Consider the following 21,318-nt stretch of genomic DNA (forward strand, 5'->3'; position numbering starts at 1 on the left):
TTAAAACCAAGTATTTTGGAAGATCTAGCAAACTTATTCTTTAATAAACACTTGTCCCAGTATGCTTGAAGAAAGTTGATAAGGAATTATCTTAAGGACTTTGTCGAGCAAGGTTCAACTACGAGCAAGCTACAGTGCTACCAGCACAAGTCTATAGTGTTACCAACACACTTGTGTTTGCTCAATAAATTATTTATTAACAAGATTTGAAGGGATCTCTGAAAAACAAGTTTGCTCGTAGGATCATATCGGGCAAAGTTTGCTATGGTCAAGAAGATTGAAGTCTGCTAGGTGAATATTTTTTTAAAAAATATTCTATGTAATGTCTACCTGGAAACTGTTCCCCATCACACTTTTGGTTACCAGGTCTGCTCGTAGAAGACAAAAACTGCAAATCTTACCCGAAGACCTCTTTTACACTTAGAATCTTTTGTAATTTGAATTACTGAATATGTATCATTAATTAGGGTTTCTAGAAAGAATGACAGTTGTCAGGTAGGCTTACAAAAGGAATAACTAGGGCATGCCTAAAAGGTAGACGTGAGACAGCCGATATTATTCCTGACTTTGATATTGACGGCTGTTCTTTAATACGTCCTGACAAAAAACATTCCTAATCTGTAACCCTGATTGATCCCCGTTTGTAATAATATTTCTATAAAAGGAAATCTTTTGAATGACAGTCTGTGTTTGTTTTCTTTCGTATTTTCAAGCAACATATATATTGTGTTAGTGATTTCGCCATTAACTCTATATTATCCTTTCTCAAATTTCCAAGTCGTTAACCTATCTTGTCAACACCTCACGGTGTGGGTTGCGAAAGTTATGTAGTAATTGTTATCCGAAGGGACCGACAACCAAGGTTTATTACGATTAAACCTTGCTAGATTTTTCGAAAGACATGGTTTTAGCTTGGCATAGTCAAGAGTTTGCTAGGAAACAAACCGTGCTTGACTTAGAAGAACAACATTTCTAGACAAAGTGAACCTTGCTCGGTTTATCACTTATGAGGAATTCTAGAAGATAACCTTGCTGGTAAAACAAAATACCTTTGTAGGCCAAGTAAAAGCTAGCTGCGAGGCCTAAGCTTGCTCGGTTTCCATACTTAGTTGTTTTCAGAAAGGTTAGGAAGATTCCAATCTTCCTTTAGTCTTTTCTCATCCCAAAAATCTCCCCTTAGATTGGAGCAACCTTAGTTGTACCAAAACACCTATTAGGTTACTTAAACTTAACAAAAAGACACACATCAAATTTCCAAAAAATGAAAATTACATAACATAATGAAAATGTTACATGAAATAAATTCTGTCTTAAGGATATTAAAAAGTAAAATGTAAACAGAAAGAAAATGTCTATATTTCTTTGAGCTTCCAGTCTCATTTCTTCTGCCAAACATTACAGCAGCGGCCTTTTCTTTAAAAAGTGAGATCTCCCTGTGGTATGAATGTTGAGAAGGCAAATTCCACCTGATTATCTCCTCACAATCCTCCGCAAGAAGATGCTCTAAATCAGTGTTATTTGAGACTATATGGCTTAACATCCATACACTGTTTCTTAGCAAGAACCTTCCATTTATGTCATTATATAGAATGTTTGCAATTTTCCATCTCTTTTGACTTTTGGGATTTGGACATTCGATTCATTTTCTATGCGGGGACATTCTTTGATAACAGTGTAGCGTTTGCTTGATGAACTTGCAATAAATGGTTACACAGGGCCTGTCATTGTTTCATCTAATCTTTTTCTTTTGTTTCGAAATGATTGGGGCATTGGTGGCCAGTATACCCAAAAAGGCAATACCTTTTTGTTAGTAGAAACCTCTTGCTCATCCATTGATCCAGACATCATTTATATCTGGACGGAAAAACTTAATTTTTTGAAATATTTTGATAATCAAGGAAAAACTTAACAAATTTGAACAAAGATTTAAACACACTTCTGAAAATTATCAAACTCTTTGATAAATAATCAGATCTATGGATAAAATCATTAGATCTGTTATATCTGGACGAATTAGAGCAACATCTATAACAAAGAAACAAACTTTAATATATATCTGAGTAGGAAAACACTTTTAAACCTCAACAATATTGTAAACCTATGAAAAATGTAAAACAGGGCAACTAGCATCACAAACCAATGTAACAGTTGTCAGCTGACGTCATTTTGTCATCTTCAAAATCAGCAATATTCAGCAACAGTTGTTCACAAAAATAGCAGAAACAAGCTCTAATACCACTTGTCGGTCCCTCTATCTATATAGCTCACTAACTAACTGTCGTAACCCACACCTAAGTGTCGACAAGAAGGTTACGACCTACTATTTGTAAAGAACAATAGAATACTAAAAGCGGAATCAATAATTCTAGATGTTTCACAACGGACACTAAAGTAACAAACACACACACACTTAACTCAAAAGAAATTCATAATAATATGAAGGACACAATGAAAATCGATTAGGGTTTAAAGGTGGAATTCCAGGATCTATGGAAGCTTTCCGTACAGGAAGGAATCTGCCGTTAATTCACTATTTTCGCTTAGGTCTGTTGTTTTAGGTCTGTCATAAGCGTACCCTAAAATATTCCTTTTATAGGCATACTCTAACATCCTAACATTCCCTTTTTAGAAACCCTAATGATTAATACATTCATATTCAAACGTATTACAATAAATGCTAAGTGTAAACAGGTCTTCGAGCAAGCATTGCAGCATTGGTCTTTATCGAGCAGACCTGGTAACCATTAAGTGTGTTGGGGAACAGTTCTCCGGGTAAGGTTTACTTAGAATATTTTCCAGAGAAAATATTCACCCAGCAGACTCCAATCCTCTTGACTGTATCAAACTTTGTCCGATAATAGTCCTACGGGCAAACTTGTTCTTCATATATCGCTTCAACCTTTTGTTAACTTAACTTATTAAGCAAACCCAGGTGTTCTGGTAACACTGTCGCTTTCTCTGAGTTGAACCTTGATCGTTAGAAGTCCTTAAGTAAGTTCTCGATCAACTTCCTTCAAGCTTGCTGGGACCACTGTTTATTATGAATTAACCTTGCTAGATTTACCATAAGACTTGGTATTAGCTTGGATTAGTCAAGAGTTTGCTAGGATACAAACGTTGCTCGACTTAGAAGAACAACCTTGCAAGACAAAGTGAACATTGCTCGGTTTATCACTTAAGAGGATTTATAGAAGATAACCTTGTTGGGAAAGCAAAATACCTTGCTAGGTCAAGTAAAAGCTTGCTGCGTGGCCTAATCTTGCTCGGTTTCCATACTTAGCTGTTTTCAGAGAGGTTGACAAGATTCCAATCTTCCTTTAGTCTTTTCTCATCCCAACAAAAATCCTATCAATGCATAGAACATTAAGCAATAGACTTTTATACTTAGTATTTCCGGTGCTTGGAATAAGATGATCAATGTACTAATGTAAGTTCCTGTATTAGCGTATAAATGACTTACACATTGATAAACTTACACCCTCACAACACTTATACGTTGGTTAAACATATACGCTGAGTTAGCAGATTTTCTTCATATTTGTGAAATGATGGAAGAATTGAATGATTTGGTAACTCATCCTTCGCCAATACTTCAGAGTATCAATTTATAGAAATAAATAGGAACACCTACTATGCCTCCAAAGCTGTTAAGGATGGAATATTATCCTATTTGGGATGATAAGTTCGATACCTATGTTCAACCTAGGAATTATGAGGCATGGGAAGTAGTTGAAGTGGAATACATCATTCCACGTAACGAGAATGGTACTAGCTATCGGTTATCTCAAATTCCTGAAGGTGATAAAGCAAGATTTCTTAGAGAGAAGAAAATGATAAATCTTTTCCAACAAGCCATTAATTCTGAGATTTTCCAACTGTTACAACACAATGGCTTGTGTCATTCAATATGAGAAGCTTTACTTAACAAAGACAGAGGGAATCCATATATGAGGAAGTCTATGATTGCTTTGTTGAAGAAATAATTTTATACTTTCACTATGGTCAAAGGTGAATCAATGGCACAATTGATCGAGAGATACTGTCATATGGTGAATGAGATGAAAGATTGGCCATTGATAAGCAAGAGTATGAATATATTGACAAACTTGTTGATCCTCTATCTGATGAATGGGAGACTTTCATTATGATTCAACAATCAAACTCGGTTGCATATGCAATATTGGCTCTAGATTGATTCATTGAAAAATTGGAAGCACAAGAGCTTGAAGTTCGCAAGAAGCAGATGATGAAGAGTACTACGGTAACTCAAGACATCGAGTTATACTTCAATTCATCATAATTTGTGGTAGCTCCTAGCCCGAAGATCCAAACTGCTTTTGTCACAAATAGTAGTATTGGTGGTAGTTCTCAATCAAGCAACCACCTAACATACCACACTACACAAGCACCTACACATGAATCAACTCTCCTCCTGATCAATCCTCAAAACCCACGAGTCGATTATCTGATGTTGTGCAATGCAACATACCTGTTAACATCAAGAACAACAATGGACTTACTGTCGTGAATGTTAAAGAACATATGGCGTTCAAGGATCCATCCTTGAATCATATGAGTGCTTAATAGCGGAAAAAATTTGAAACTACAACATGACAAAGGAGGATTATGATCAAATCAATCTTGAAGAGATGGAGATGTTGGATATTCATTCGTGCATGGCTATTGTTGTCAGAAGGGCTCAAAGATTCAGGGAAAGTACTGGAAAGAATTTCCTTGATGGGACAACTTCAAAACTGGGATTTGACAAGTAAAAGGTCCGATGTTTTTGATTCAAGGAGAAAGGGAATTTCAAGAGGGAATGCACGAACCCAGAAGTTGGAGATTGTAGTCCTAATCCTTTTGATAGGGACTGCAATAGGCCAACCATCTATCTTCAAGACACTCATGCACCTACTTGAAAGGATCATCAATTTCCTGATGTTGTTAAGAATGGTGAAGAGAATATGTTAGCACACATATCGGTGAAAGGATGTGCAAAATTGAAATCCTACCGGAAGAAGTCTGAGGAGGAAAGTCTCATGTTTAGGGCTATATTTGGACATCTACGTGATGCTAGTGATTCGGATTGGGAAAACAAGAATGTTCGTATTCAGAGGTTTGTTTCAATAGGTGGAAGTCATTGTTTGTGAAGACTGACGATGATGAGGCCGAAGGATCACAAAATGCTAGGATGAAACGAAAGCGAGTTGTTATAGTTGAGCTTGTAATACCACCTGCTCCTGTTACACAACAACAACCTGTTGTTGATGCTGAAAAGAATGTTGATCCGGAAGGTGAGGAAATAGAATCTGATCCAGAGATTAAAAGAAATATTTTGGGTGATCTTCGCGCAATGCATGATTTGAAAAAGGAGAGGCGTACAGAGAAAAAGTTTGATCAAGATGAAACTTATGTACCTGAGTCTAGCCATCCTAAGAAGAAATGTAGAAAGCATGTGGCTAAAAAGCCAAATATGGTTTTAGTTTGGTTGATGAGCAAGAGGAATCTGTTGTGGTTGAAAAGACTCCTGAACCTACAAATGTTGAAGCTGAGAAAACGCTAGTGTTTGAAGTAAGTCTAGATGACACAATAGATAACCTGATGAAAACTCCTACAACTAAGTAGTTTATTCCTCGTTCTACACCAAATTTTGAGGAACCTGTTCACAAGGAGACTCCTAAAGGTGATCCTAACGTGTCTCAAAATTCAATTGCATGTTTTTCTGATGCGTATTTGTTGCTTGATGGACCGACTAGATTAAAATTTAATGAGTTGAAAGATAAGGTTGATAATCAAGAATTCAGGATTACAAGTTTGACAAAGGAAAATGACCAATGGAGGGTTGAGAATGTGGAGATCAAGAAGCATTTGGATGAAAGTGAAACGAAAACAAAGTTATCTGATGTTTTGTTGATTGAACATATGAAGTATTTTGTAAAATTTGAGAAAAAGCTTCGGATTCGACTTAATTCTGAAGTTGATAGGGCTGAAGCTATTGCCACAGTATTTGAAAGAGTATATGGAGGTGATATTGGTTTTGCTGAAAGCTTATTTCGTATATAGTACGATAATGAAAAAGCTGCTAAGAAGGGAAAGTCGAAAATTGAAGATCTTATCTTTGTTGATGATGATGTTATTAAAGAAGATACCTCTGTATAGGCTAGGGGATCTAGTAACACGGTTATGCAAGTTGATGAACCTGTGGTTGAAACAATAGTAGTACCTGTTAAAATATTATTGGGGAGACCAAGGTTGTTGAGGAAGAAAAAGATAAAGAGGGAAAAAGGAAAAAAAGTTGAAGAAAAATTAGACTTTAGAGACTCAGAAGATGATTATTCTTATCTAGATGATGATGATACTCCACAAGGTGGTGCTGGTTCTATGTCTGGAAAGTCTGAGAAAAGGTTTTACTCTGTTAGTGGTGATTTTGAAACTGATGAACCACAACAAGAGCCTGAAACTAAAGACACTTCGACCGACAAACCATTGGAAGAGTTAGAAGATATTGATCCTTTGAAGTTTAGAGTATCAAATATGGTTGAAGAATTGGATGAAGATGAGATTCCATTTGACCGATCTGAGCTAGCAAAGATGTTAGTTGTATTTTTTGACTATCTGACATATGATTTTGATAGAGATATTGCTATTGAAAGTATTAATGAAGAGTGGTTGAATCAAGACCTTGTGTTTGATAAGAGACCAGAGTCTGTCAAGTATGTGTGTGAATATGAAGAGTTCAATACTTTGGATGAGGAGATTGAAATGGAACCAGATCCTTATAAAAAGATGAAGAAATTCACTAATGAAGAGATGAAGGTTTGGTATTCTGATGGAATTGTTGAGCCTAAAGAAGTTTACTTGAATCCGGTGAAGTACAACAAGAAAACGAAGAAAGATGTGGCGTTGGGGAAGTGCATAAGCATAACTTATTTGAGTAAGATTCGAAAGATTGCTATTCAAAGACTATTTTAAGTCCAATACAGTAATAGTTTGATGGAGCTTAAAAGTTTACCATGGTTCGATGTGTATGATATTGGTACACATTTGACCTACTTTACAAACCGAATAATGGTCATATAAAAGAGATTTGCATGTTTATAGTTAATGAAGCTAAACGAGGATTCAAGAAGTGGACACCTCAGGTTCCTAAAGTGTTAATGTCAAGGAATCGAAAGAATCCTGAAGGTGAGCTGATATGAACATTGAGATATACTCGACCTGATTCGCTACGTGTTATACAGTTGTACCCAATAGAACAATATTTTCATCCTTATTTCCTTTTTGGTCATATTTGGCTTTAACTGGTGAGGCGAGTATCTTTTTGGATCGTGGAGAAGAAGAGTATGATGTGATACGTGTGTATGATCCGATGTGGTTGGTGAACTGCTCTCAGAAAAACATAGAGGTTTCACATTCGAGCAAGATAAAATGTATAGATGATAAAGTAAAGTCTCAAGCTAATTTGTTCCAGAAAGTCATTGACTTATGCTTTGATAAAAATATTCATTCTGGATGGGCTTGGGAAACTAATTGGAGAAAAGTTAGTGCCAAGAAAGAGCGGATTGAGGCGGAGTTTAAAGTTGAACTTCAGGAGAGGGTTACTCAGGCATCATGGAATCGATTTCAATATATGCCGATTGTAGTATCTCGTCCAACTTCTCAACAAAGATCAACAAAACAGTCATTTATGGAAGAGAGAAAAGCTTATCGTCAGAAGCATTTTGGTATTGATTGAAGATTCAAGGACCTCGCAATTTCCAAGTGGGAATTTGTTAGAGCAAAATGTCTAATGCTAGGTCTTGTGGTGAAAAACGAGCTTACTATGTCATTGTAGAATGTTAAGGTGCTGAATATTCCAAACTAGATATGTTTTAAGGGGAGTATAAGTATATGTCAACCTATAAGACTTATATGCGGCGTATAAGTGTTATACACCAACTAAAATTACACGGCTCATAAAGAAAATGTATAAATAGGCTTAGCTTGTCATATTTTGTAATAGTTTTTGCAATCTAAAAATCACATGTACTGAAAATTATTATATGAATGTTATGTGATTGTTACAGTGAAACATGACGTGTTTAGATTCTTTGCTACGTGTTTCCGCCATTTAGCATAGTATAGTAAACGCAACGTTATCGATCCTTATCATATCGTATCTATACGTTTATGATAACATATTATGATCGGGCATAACGTATTTCAAGTTTTCTCCATCACAATTTACAGTAGAGCTCTATTGTGTCTAATGTTAAGCCGGTCATTGATATTATTGTCCACTTAAACTTTTATAACAAAAGGTTCTGAGATATCAGTGATACGATTAAGGTTCAATTAAGCACACAATATTCGAACATAATCAGATTCTAATCTTGATTTAGGCTTAATTTGATTTTGACCATGTCACCCCAACTGAATTAAACCTTAGAACCAGCAGATCAAAACATTTAAATGTTTTATTTTGCAAACATAGCAACAATTTTTCCAAAACAAGGCATACCTCCGTAATCAAGCAGTACCCAAAGTTTCTTTTACTATGGATGAGTATGCACGATTTAATATGTCGGCTTGTAGACATTATATCCCCTGGGGTCTGTTTCTTATTAGTATTAAGACGCGGCAAGGGAGGAACAATGTATGACTAACATCGTGTTTGATCATGAAAATAGTGAAAGTTGTACAAAGTACAAATTGATAAAGTTGAATGATTTTTCAGGGTTTGCCTTTTTAGCACGTTTTTAAATATTCACCGAAATGAATACCCAGATGATAAACAGCATAAAAACCCAATGGTTCCAGAAACCTAAAGCATCCATCAATACATGATTTAAGGCCATAAACCATACATCGTTGAAGTGTAGATTATATACTATATGCATAAAACACTTTATTTTAGTGATCTAATAAAACATAAGGTTCGAGTATGACAAGCTATTATATTTCTGCCTTCATTACCAAGACTCTTGCTAGAATTCTAACCAATATTTCAATTTGGCTAGTTAGGTTTACATCACTTATTCCTTTAATTGTTTGTTTAAAAGCCTACTAATGCACTGAACATTAAGCAATAGACTTTATACTTAGTATTTCCGGTACTTGGAATAAGATGATCAATGTATTACTATTTTCCTTTTATGCTTCATAAACACATTTTGAGACGCATTTTTCATTGTTTTTGTATTTTTCACATTTTTCAAATGTTTTTGGATTTTTTACTTTTCAAATGTTTTCGACTTTTTAGATTTTTAAATGTTTTTGTATTTTCCCAAACCATTTCTCCCGCTAAAATCAAAAACCATTTAAAGAAAGAATATTTACAAAGAAATATGACCTCGATGAATGGCTATTCAAGGTCAGATCCGTAACCTCGGGATCGATAACCATTAAGCCCATGTTCTTAATACCATTAAGCCCCAACAAATACAAAAATCTTGTTTTATCGAAAGCATTAGTAAAAAGATCGGCTTTTTGTTCATCGTTGTGCATTTTGTCTACTATTATCAACTTCTATTCGAAGCAAGATTTTTGTATTTGTCTATTCGAAGCAATCACAAATGAAGTGATACCGTATATCTATATGTTAGTTTTAGAGTGACTTACCGGATTCTTAGATTTGGATATAGTAGCAGTGTTATCTACAAATATAGGAGTATGCAGAAATTTCAAACCGTAATCGCGCATCTATTGTTAATTATTCTATTGTCATCGGCTATCGACATCTGTCATAACCCGAACGACTTAAGCTAAGTCTTCCGTTGTTTTAAGTTAAGATTTCCGGGTTGTGACAGAAGTTGGTATCAGAGCCAATAGATATAGAGAATTAGAAAATATATGATTTTCTAAACTATAACCGTATATTCATACACACGCTTCTTTCCCGCCTTGCAAAACAAAACGGTAAGGATATATATTAACAAGTGATTATTACTAACTAGAATTGATATGTTTTTCAGATGACTCCATCGCTTGTGATAGTGACTGACTCTGAGTCCAGCAGTGACAGTGCACCATTGTCCCCGGTCGAGTTCCGCCCGATGGTTGTTTCCGGACACCCTGGTTCGACTTCGGGAGAAGCACCTCTTCGGGTTTACTCCCGAAAACAAACAAGGACTACCCGCGATGCATCCACTACTGCTACCATGGCCCCTTTGACTGTGACCCCACTGACCATGAGCTCATTATGATTCTCTTGGTTTACTCCCGGAGCCCATGGTAGAGGAAGGTCCCACTGACCATGATTTAATTATGATTCTCTTGGGCAAAGTCGCGGTTTACGAGAACGTCATCCATACTCTTGTAAACCATGTTCTCGCTATCAAACTTAAACAGGGTTCTGATGATCACTCGCACAATGCCTTAAGCCAGTATGTGTTCGCTTTGGAGAACAGGGATTGAACACTGAAGCGAGGGTGGATGAATCGGACGTCAAGAACGAGGTGATGGAGCCATCTGCATGCTACTTGATGTGCTTACATTAGATTGGGCTCACAAGTAGTGTTGGTAGTTTGGTAGAAAGTTTATGTAACTCTTTTGGATACTTGTAATCTTGTAGGTACTTATGGGTTGTTAAAGGTGTAATATGTATTACACCTAATTTTGTAGATTTTGGTAACTATATATACCCCCTCCAATCTTTTGGATGATTACATATAAGTGCGATGGGTTATGTTATTTAAGTATCTCAAGATTTAGAAAATATTTTCCAAACTAAGAAATTATATTCTTTTCTAAAAAGAAAACATGGTGCCTAAACAGGATGAACAACTACCGACAGAACATCCAGATTACCATCTTCTCAAGAAGAGTTAGCTCAATTGATCGCTAAACATTGAACACGGCACTCGAGCAACATCGTAATTCAAGCTAAAACAACTGAAATACAACTAATAACATAACCAGAGAAACCCCTATAACCGAAACTCTAAACGAAAACACTAGTATGGTACGCGGGTTCTCATACAAAATTTTCCATGGTTGCGGACCGAAGGAATTTACCGGTGCCGAAGGACCTTTGGATATTATTCGATGGATAGAGAAATCTGTCATGTAGATCAGTGATTGCACTCCTCTCGAAAGGATTAAATACAGAGTGTGTTTATTCCATGATGAGGCACTCGAGTGGTGGAACTCCATAATTCAGAATCTTGGAGAAGATGCCGCTTACCATATAACCTGGGAAGAACTGAAAAAAACGTTGTTAAAAGAATATTGTCCCCAAATTGAACTCTAGAAGATCGAACATGACTTCTGGCAGTTAAAGAAGGAAGGTCACCAACCTACTACCAAATGATTAAGAACGGGCGATAATAAATTTAGCGTTCAGCTTGCAGCTTTCGTAATCCCAGTCAGAATATGCTCTCAGTTCAATTACATTGTCTCATGGATAACAAAGACCGACCCCTGGACATCCCTTTAGATACAGAGTTATCCGCTTCACTAACGACAAGTGAGTGACTCTTGGATTGGATTGATATCGGGCGCACAAACACGTAGGATACATGATGTCTGCCCTTGATATAGTGAGGTACATTAGGGAACCAATCATAGAACAGTATAGTGTTTCATCAACCTTCTCCCCGTTGGGATCAGGACCAATTCCATGATTAAGCGCGATAAGAGTGTTGATCCGCGTTCAATCAGCCATATTGAACTTTTCAAGGAAATCTTTGACATACTTTGTATCATGAATAATGATACCATCAGACATCTGTTCGACTTGCAAATCCAAGAAAAACTTGAATTCTCCCAAAGAGCTCATTTCTAACTTCGATTTCATAACTTCCATAAATTCTTTGCACATAACATCGTTTTCTGACCCAAAGATGATATCGTCAACGTAGACCTGGACTATGAGTAAATGACCATCTACTTTCTTCATGAAGAATATACAATCGACGATGCCACGAACAAAGCAATTGTCTAACATGTGTTGAGAAAATGTTTCAAACCAATCTCTCGGGGCTTGATGTTATCCGTAAATACACCTTTTCTTTGTGGACAGGATCAACAAACCCCGGTGGTTGTCCCACAAAGACTTCTTCATCCATCTTTCCGTTAAGTAAAACAGACTTTACATCTAGCTAATAAACTTTGAATCCTTTCCAACATACAAAAGCAATGAAAATTCTAATTGCTTCAAGTCTAGAAACATAATCATAGACTTCATTGTAGTCGATTTCTTGAATCTCTTTTAATTTATTTCACAATAAATTCCCAAACTTCTTTAACATAACCACTTTTCCGCTTGTATAGTAGGTCATAATGTGTACAAATGTCATAAACATCAAACCATGGAAACGATATCATCTCCATCAACCTTTTGAAGTATTGGAGTCCAAATAGTCTTCGAATACGAATCTTCCGAATCTTTCCCAAATAAGCTATGCTTATGCACTTCCCCAACGCCTCATCTTTTTGTGTTTTCTTGTAATACTTGACTGGATTCAAATACATTTGCTTCATATTAACAGTGTGTTCAAAATACCAACCTTTCATCTTCTTTAGTGAATTTCTTTGATTGCTTCGAAGGATCTGGTTCCATTTTAATTTCCTCATCAAAGGCATCGATCTCCTTAGATTCTCCAACATATTTGATAGACTCTGGTGTCTCATCAAACACAATGTCTTATTTCAACCAGTCTTCATTAATACTTTCCTCAGCTTTATCTTTCTTAAAATAAAATATCAGATCATCAATAGATACATTCAAAATATTTGCAATCTCATATCGATCAACTGGTATCTCACCTTCCTCTAACCCAATTACCATATTAGATATTCTGAACTTAGAAAGATCAATATCTTCCAACTTTTCCAATTGTTTATCAGATGACGCATCTTTAGTTTCAGGCTCCTGTTGTGGTTCATTTGTTTGAACGTTACCACCAACAGAGTCAAACTTTTTCTCAGCGTTACCAGATACCTCACCACTTTGTGGATCAACATCGTCATCTAAATCATAATAATCATCATTTGAGTACCCAAAGTCTAATTTTTTTTTCATCTTCTTTCTCTTCTCCCTCCTTATCTTTTTCTTTTTTAACAACGTTGCTCTCCTCAACAATAGTTTCAACAGGTACTACTATTGTCTCAAATACAGGTTAATAAACTTGCATAACCATGTCACTAGATCCCGCAGCCTGCACAGAAGCATCTTCTTTAATAACATCATCATCAACAGAGATCGGATCTTGAATTTTCGACTTCCCTTCTCAGCAGATTTTTTCATTATCATACTTCATACGAAATAAGCTTTCAGCAACACCAATATCACTTCCATATACCCTTTCAAATACAGTGTCACTGGCTTCCGCACGATCAACTTATGAATTAAGTCTAATCCCCTGCTTCATCTCGATGATTTCAAAATATTTCATGTGTTCATTCAAAAATCATCAGATAGATTTATGATCCTTTCACTTTCCTCGAATCTTCTTTTTATTTAGCAATCTAAGTTCTTAATCTTTCATTATATTTAGCCAAGATTTTAATTTGAACCACTTGATTTTCAACTTTGTCTTTCAACTCATTAAATTCTAATCTAGTCGGTCCATCAAGAAACAAATACGCATAAGAAAATTTTCCAAATGATTGTTGAGACACATTTGGATCAACTTTAGGAGTTTGTTTGTGAACAGGTTCTTCAATTGTTGGTGTAGAACGCGGAATAAACTTCTGAGCAGTAGGATTTTTCATTAGTTTGTATATCGCATCATCCAGCTTACTTCAAACACTGGCGTCTTATCAGCGTCAACATTTTGATCAACATTTGCAACTTCAGGAGTCTTTTCAACCTCAATAGTGTCCTCTGGCTCATCAACCAAACTAACAACATATTTTGACTTTTTAGCCATATGCTTTCTACGTCTCTTCTAAGGCTGGGTAGACTCAGGTATATGGGTTTCATCTATATCAACTTTTTTCTTTGTACGCCTCTCCTTTTTCAAATCATGCATTGCGTGAGGAACCGCCAAATTATTTTGTTTAGTCTTTGTATCAGATTATGTTTCCTCACAATCTGGATCAACATTTTTTCAGCACCAACAATAGGTTGTTATTATGCAGCAGGAGCAGGAGGTTTGTTCCAACTTCATCATCCTCAGTCTTCACAAACCGACGACTTTCAACAATTGGAACAAACCTCAGCATACACACATTCTCGTTATCCTAATCCGAATCACTATTATCTTTCTCAACTTATTATCAATAGTTTCAATATAATCATGATCTCTTTAATGACCAACGATAGCACGGAAATCAGGTATATCCTCCTCAGACTTCTTCCGGTAGGATTTCAATTTTACACATCCTTTCACCGACATGTGAGCTAACTTAATCTATTCACCATTCTTAATAAACTCAAGAAATTCGTGCTCAACAATAAGCTAGATGAAACGTGGGTACATCGACCATTTGCTATCAAGGTACATCTTCATATGCTCTAATATAACCTTAGAGAAGTTATATTTCAAGTTAAGCAAAGAGCAGTCATCATGCACATCTGGTAGTCTAGAATCTCCTCAAATCCTCCTTTCCGATGTCCCAAACACTGAACTATCACATGCACCATGAACTTGAACAGTCTTGAAATACCGTCTTCAAATAAGCAACTCTATTCACTTCGTTCTGGTAACACACCCTTTTTAAGAATCCTTTGACCATCCTTTTGTCTAAGGTAGTAGAATAAGTCGATTCGTCGTGTATCTCTAAAACATCACGAAGTACTTGCTCAGACATGATTATCTCTTTTTTTTGATCTACGAACTTGATACATTCCTCCAGAATTCCTCCACGATCTCCTTTATAACCACTGTATTCGTCGTAATCGCCTTGAAAGAATGGCAATATAGGCCTGAACGATTCCATTTTCTCATTTGTACCATCAAAAAATGCTAAACATTATGATTAACATCAAAATTCTTCAGTATCTGCACGCATGAAAAAACATAACATGTTAAAAATTTTTATAAAAATTTATCAATTTTGAATATTTTCTAAGTATATACGTATATATTTATGAACGTGTATGTGTAAGTGTATGAATCAAAGTATAAGTATGTACGCGTAAAAGTCTTATCAAAGTGTAAGTTATTATCAATGGATTAATGTGAACAAACGTGTAAGTCATTACAACGAATAAGCATGTACACGTGTAAGACATGACCATCAACGTATAAGTCCATGAAATCCAAGAACAACGTATAATATCCAACATGTAAGTTCAACATGTTGTTCAAAGGATATGTCTCAGCGGATATGTCATGAGAATTTGTAAGTTTATTGAATGATATGAACAACAAAGTATATGAATATGAATGTGTAAGTATTAGAAATTATAAACTGTATAAGTCAATAATACTTATACGCAGTATAATTTTCTAAACACTTATGCGTTCACAACCAAAACCTATTTCAAATTAATTTTGTTAAAACAAACAACAGTTGTCAAATAATCATTGACACAAAGATTCGTATGATCATCGATAAATACTATAAAGCAAAAACCCATGAAGCCAGTCAAGAACAAGTCCAATAAATGTATGTTACGCTCGTCATTGTTAATCACTCTAAAATCAATCAAAATCAACAGATTGAACTGTAGTTTTACCTTTAAAACTTCAAGTGGTATGCAAACCAATTACAATAATAGAAAATTTCAGTTATACATAGCAAATAGCAAGATATACGGAAAATCTGTTCAATAGTAATGAACAACGTATATCTTCCTCTCTTGTAACGGGTTAGTAGATAATGCCTATTCAGCGTATAACATACATATATATATATATAGCTTTAACTTATACGCCCATATAAGTATTGGACTTATACGCCGTATAAGTCAATTAGACTTATACGCCGTATAAGTAGAATACTTATATGTTGAATAGTTCAAACAACGTTTAAAATAGATAAATTTCACACTTTGAGCCCAATCAAGTCCAAATTAATGACCTTGATGAATTCACTTGAAATTTAAACCCAATTTTGAAAATTTATGCCAGAAAAAAGCAACTCGATTCATATTCTCGGATGTCCAAACCCGATTAACCAGTCCCCAAAATCGAAAATAATAAATAAGTGTAAAATCCTCTTCGTTTATAAATGAAAGTTGTAATAAAAAAAATATTTCAAAATAAAACTATTTACAAACAAAAAGAAACATAATTTCATGAGTTAAGCAAGGAATCATATTGATCGATCTGTTCTTCCATCACGGTTTTATAGTTTAGCTTTATTATATCTGATGTCTAATGTCCGCTTAAACTTTTATAACTAAAGATTTAAAGACATCAGTGATACGATTAAGGTTCAATTAAGCAAACAATATCAGAACATGATCATATTCAAACTTGATTCGGGCTTCATATCATTTTTACCATGTCATCCCAACTTGACTTAAACCTTAGGACCAGCAGATCAATGTAAATCTGGCAAAAATTTTCATTAATGTAATCATGTTTACCATCCTAATATCGTTTTATTAATAAAATCTCTCTTTATTAAAGTTCAATATCTTGCAAAAGTCAACAAAAAGTCCAAATTTTGGCACAAAACGAGAAAAACGTGCAAAAACCTTGGGCAGCAAGCCAAAAAGTAAAGAAATCATTAGGACAATAAAATAATCTTAAAAATTCAAAATATACAAAATCATGTGAGACAATGTAAAAACATAATTTAAGAAGACTCGAATCACGAATACTGGAAAATAAGTAAGCACGAGCCTGTACAGGACCCGGAAAGGACCCCACATAAACTATTTTCAAGAAAATGGTTTTTATGGTCCATACTGTCAGGAATTTGATTTCGTTCAAAATCTGATAAACAATATTGAAAACGGGATCCGTTTGGATATTTAAATCACGCAATACGTTAAACTATTAACCAGAATTCACTGGTTTATAACCCAACCCTTCAACTACCCCCCCCCCCCCCCTTTAACACCTCATCAACCATCTCCCAAGCTCTCTAATCCTAATGTTCCAACCAAACTCCCTAATCAGTGAAGCTTCAAGAAAGAATATGAGTTGTAAACAAGTTAAGGTCTCCACCCAATCACCCTATAGCCAACTTCATACTCTACACACTCTTTCCCTCTCCCTTCATATAGCTCGACCAAACACCCCTCCCAACACACCCACATTCAAATCAATTTCAAACATAAACACACAGACACACACATCTTAATCAAGATCAAGAAGCATGGAGGTTTAGATCAAGAGGTAGAAGATTAAGCTATTAGGAAGCTAGGAGGCACATCATTCTCACTCACTCTTAACAAAAATATCTTCATCTTTCAAACCCTCAAATAAGCAAGTAAGTTTTAAGTTATGATTGATTGATTATTATATATGAATGCATATAATTGTTGATCTTGAGATTGTTTGAAGACTGGTAAGATGAATATATGGATAGTGTGTGTATGTATGTATGTATGCATGTATGCATGTATGTATGTATGTATGTATGTATGTATGTATGTATGTATGTATGTATGTATGTATGTATGTATGTATGTATGTATGTATGTATGTATGTATGTATGTATGTATGTATGTATGTACGAATGCATACATGCATGCATGTATGTATGTATGTATGTATGTATGTATGTATGGACCGTAGGTATGGATGTATATGTAAGAAGGAAGATCAAGCTTACTTACACATGCATACACTTATCCTAAAGATCCTACATTGGTTGTTAAGTTTGATATTATGTGATTGTTAATCTATTGAAAGCTTAAGATGAACTTGAATAAACTTGATATTAGGCTTTGTTGTTGGAATGAAATTTGGATTGATTATTGGTCTTTAACTTGTTAGTAAGGACTTAGATTATTGAAAATTATTGTTAGAGATGAACAAAACAAGAAAAAGGTCATAATTGAAATTTGGGGATTTTGGTTTTGGGATTAATTAATGGGGTTTGGATGGATTGTTGAATCAAAAAGTAATATGGAATAACGCCATTTAAAGTAAGAGAGGTTATATGCTATAATTAATAGTTGGAACTTGAAGATTAACAAAGATTGTTAAAGTTGCTAAATATGGAAACTTTAATTTTAGAAAATTTGAAATTTCGACTTATATGTAGATACTTGTGATAAATGTGATCAATATGTGATTAATAGAAACTTTAAACTAAGATAGGATGCATGATTTTTAGGATTGATTAGCTAACATATTAATTGAATAAGCAAACAACTTACTAGATATAGAAACTTTGTTGAATGGTGAATTGAAAGAACAAAATTGGAATAGAGCACTTAGGATGCATGAAAACCTATAATTGAATGAATTAAACTTAGTATTGTAATTAATCAAAATGGAAGAATTGAATCAATTAGAATTATCAAATATTAAAAAGTTACTATAACAGGAAACGTTCATAGAACAACACTTAGAAAGTTCATGAAAATCCATGATCTTGAATCATGAAATTAGATTGATTAGAGATTGAAAAAGATAAAAATGATGTAAAGAGATTGATTGTGAATAATAGAATCTTCTAAAAGTTCATACTTAACTTTATTGAAAAGAAACATACTTAAATCATGAAATTAGATTCTTCTAAAATAGAAATAGAACTGTTTATTGAAAAGTAATATTTTGGTTTGATATGAACATACAAAATAGTTTAAAGATCTGGACTTCTAGAATGTTTAAAAATATTTTCACATATAAAAATAGCACGCTTAATTAGTAACATTATTAATAAACATAGAATATGAACTTGGAACTTAAAACTCGATTAAACGTGTCTTGTGAAATTATATGATCAATACTGGAATTTATGGTGAATTATGTGTTATTATATGTGTGATTATTTCATACTATATGGTTAGTGTAGACTTGCTTAACTTAATTGACTTATCGGTAACGTTAACGGTCGAAAAAACGGCTTTTTAAACGAAACTGACCCAACTTTTAGGGACTGTTTTAGAACAGCCCCTAAAGTGGTAAAATACTCATAAATAATATATATTCATATATGGGAAAAGGACAAGATGATAAAACTTAGTCCTGAACGGTTCGTGTCGCGAAAACCGACACGAAAACGTTAAAAGTTGTTATTTTAAGAAAATATTAACAAAGAGGAAAATAATATATTTTTACAAGATAACTTATAAAACTTAACTAATATATATATGAAACAAGTATTTACATGATTTAAAAGTTAAACTTTATACCAAAAACCAAAACGTTTCATTTTAAACATAAAAGCAACAAAACCGACACGGGTTATGAAAAATAAAAGATTCATATTTTCTTAAAACTTTCCCACAACTGAAAATTAAAATATGTTTACATATTTTAATTGTTTATTAATTGTTTTAGTTATTTAATAGTTAACGGGAAACCAAACGATGTATACTCGTTAATTTAATAGGAACTTATTTGTTTATGTGTTTGTGTGGACAATAGATTAGAATTAATAAACTAAAAGGATGTTATAAAAATTAAAACCAAGTTTTTATTTACAAAACGTGTACTAATATAGGACACGAGATTTTTGGAACGAAAAGCTTCAAACCGTGAGTTTCTTTATCGAACCCCCTCGTTTTTTTAACTAGAATTGTTTTTAAATATTATTATATTTCTATTGGGGGAAAATCATATTCTTCATTGATATTTTAAAGGCATTTTATTTCACAAACTGTGTGAAACCCGAGATGTGTCTAGTTGGCTAGATAACGGTTAACCCCAGAAAGGGGCACCGAAATATTGGTAGATCTATCGGGTTGACGCCCCCACCCTCCCCCCACCCCATTTCCATCGCCATGGGTTAGAAGTGGGCGTATTTTGAGTCTGGTATGAATCAGGTTATGAACTATCATAGTCACACGTAATGTTGTATTCTTTGATCGTCTACAACAGCACAATTTGTATAAGAAATAAAATGCCTATTGTTTTTGTGATGTAACGACGGTAGAGCATTACACACGGGTTTGTATTATAATGGCGGTAAACCATTATACACGGAATATTTTTGATATAATTTAGGGTGTAATGACGACGAAACACGAATTGATATTAGATACAATGACAAAGATCATTATATAAATGTTTTTTTTCAATACATACATACATATATCTAATACATATATATATATATGGACTATTTTTATTATAAATCGAAACTCACCAACACATTGAGTTGACCGTTATTTTAATGTGCTTTACAGGTAAGTGAAGGTTTTAGGAGGCACAGAAAGGAGGGCGGGTCGTGTTTGAAAAAAGTTGAGATAAGACTTTAATAAACCGTGAAATGGCACGAGTAAGAAACTCTGATAATGTAAAATATATATTTTCTTTAATAAAATTTAATCTTTTATTATTAATTATTCTATTGTCATTGGCTATCGGCAACTGTCATAACCCGAACCACTTAAGCTAAGTCTTCTGCTGTTTAAAGTTAAGATTTTCGGGGTGTGACAGAAGTTGGTGTCAGAGCCAACAGTTATAGGGAATTAGTAAATATACGAGTTTCTAAACTATAACCGTATATTCAAACACATGCTCATTTACAGCCTTGCGAAACAAAAAGGTAGGGATATATATTAATAAGTGATTATTACTAACTGGAATTGATATCTTTTTCAGATGACTCCACCGCTTATGATAGTGACTGGCTCTGAGTCCAGTAGCGACAGTACACCATTGTCCCCGGTCGAGTTCCGCCCGGTGGTAGCTTCCGGACACCCTGGTTCGACTCGGGAGCTGCACCTCTTTGGGTTTACTCTGCTACTGTGGCCCCTTTAACTACCCGCGATGCATCCACTTCTGCTACTGTGGCCCCTTTGACTATGACCCCACTGACCATGAGCTCATTATGATTCTCTTGGTTTACTCCCGGAGCCCGTGGTAGAGGAAGTCCCACTGACCATGAGCTCATTCTAAGGGCAAAGTCGCGGTTTACAAGAACGTCATCCATACTCCTGTAAACCGTGTTCTCGCTATCGAATGCAAACAGGGTACTGATGATCACTCGCACAATGCCTTATGCCAATTTGTGTTCACTTTGGAGAACAGGGGTTGAACGCTGAAGCGAGGGTGGGTGAATTGGAGGTGAAGAACGGGGTGATCAAGCCATATGCATGCTACTTGATGAGCTTACATTAGATTGGGCTCACAAGTAGTGTTGGTAGTTTGGTAGAATCTTGTGTAACTTAACAAGTAAACTTGTAGTCTTTTGAATACTTGTGGTAATCTTATAGGTACTTATGGGTGGTTAAAGGTTTAGTATGTATTACACCTAATTTTGTAGATTTTGGTAACTATATAAACCCCCTCCCCTCTTTTGGATGATTATATATA

Source organism: Bidens hawaiensis, unplaced genomic scaffold (genome assembly GCF_021521415.1).
Source record: "Bidens hawaiensis isolate Kalapana, Puna unplaced genomic scaffold, B.hawaiensis_p1.1 tig00022023_1, whole genome shotgun sequence".
NCBI lineage: Eukaryota > Viridiplantae > Streptophyta > Magnoliopsida > Asterales > Asteraceae > Bidens > Bidens hawaiensis.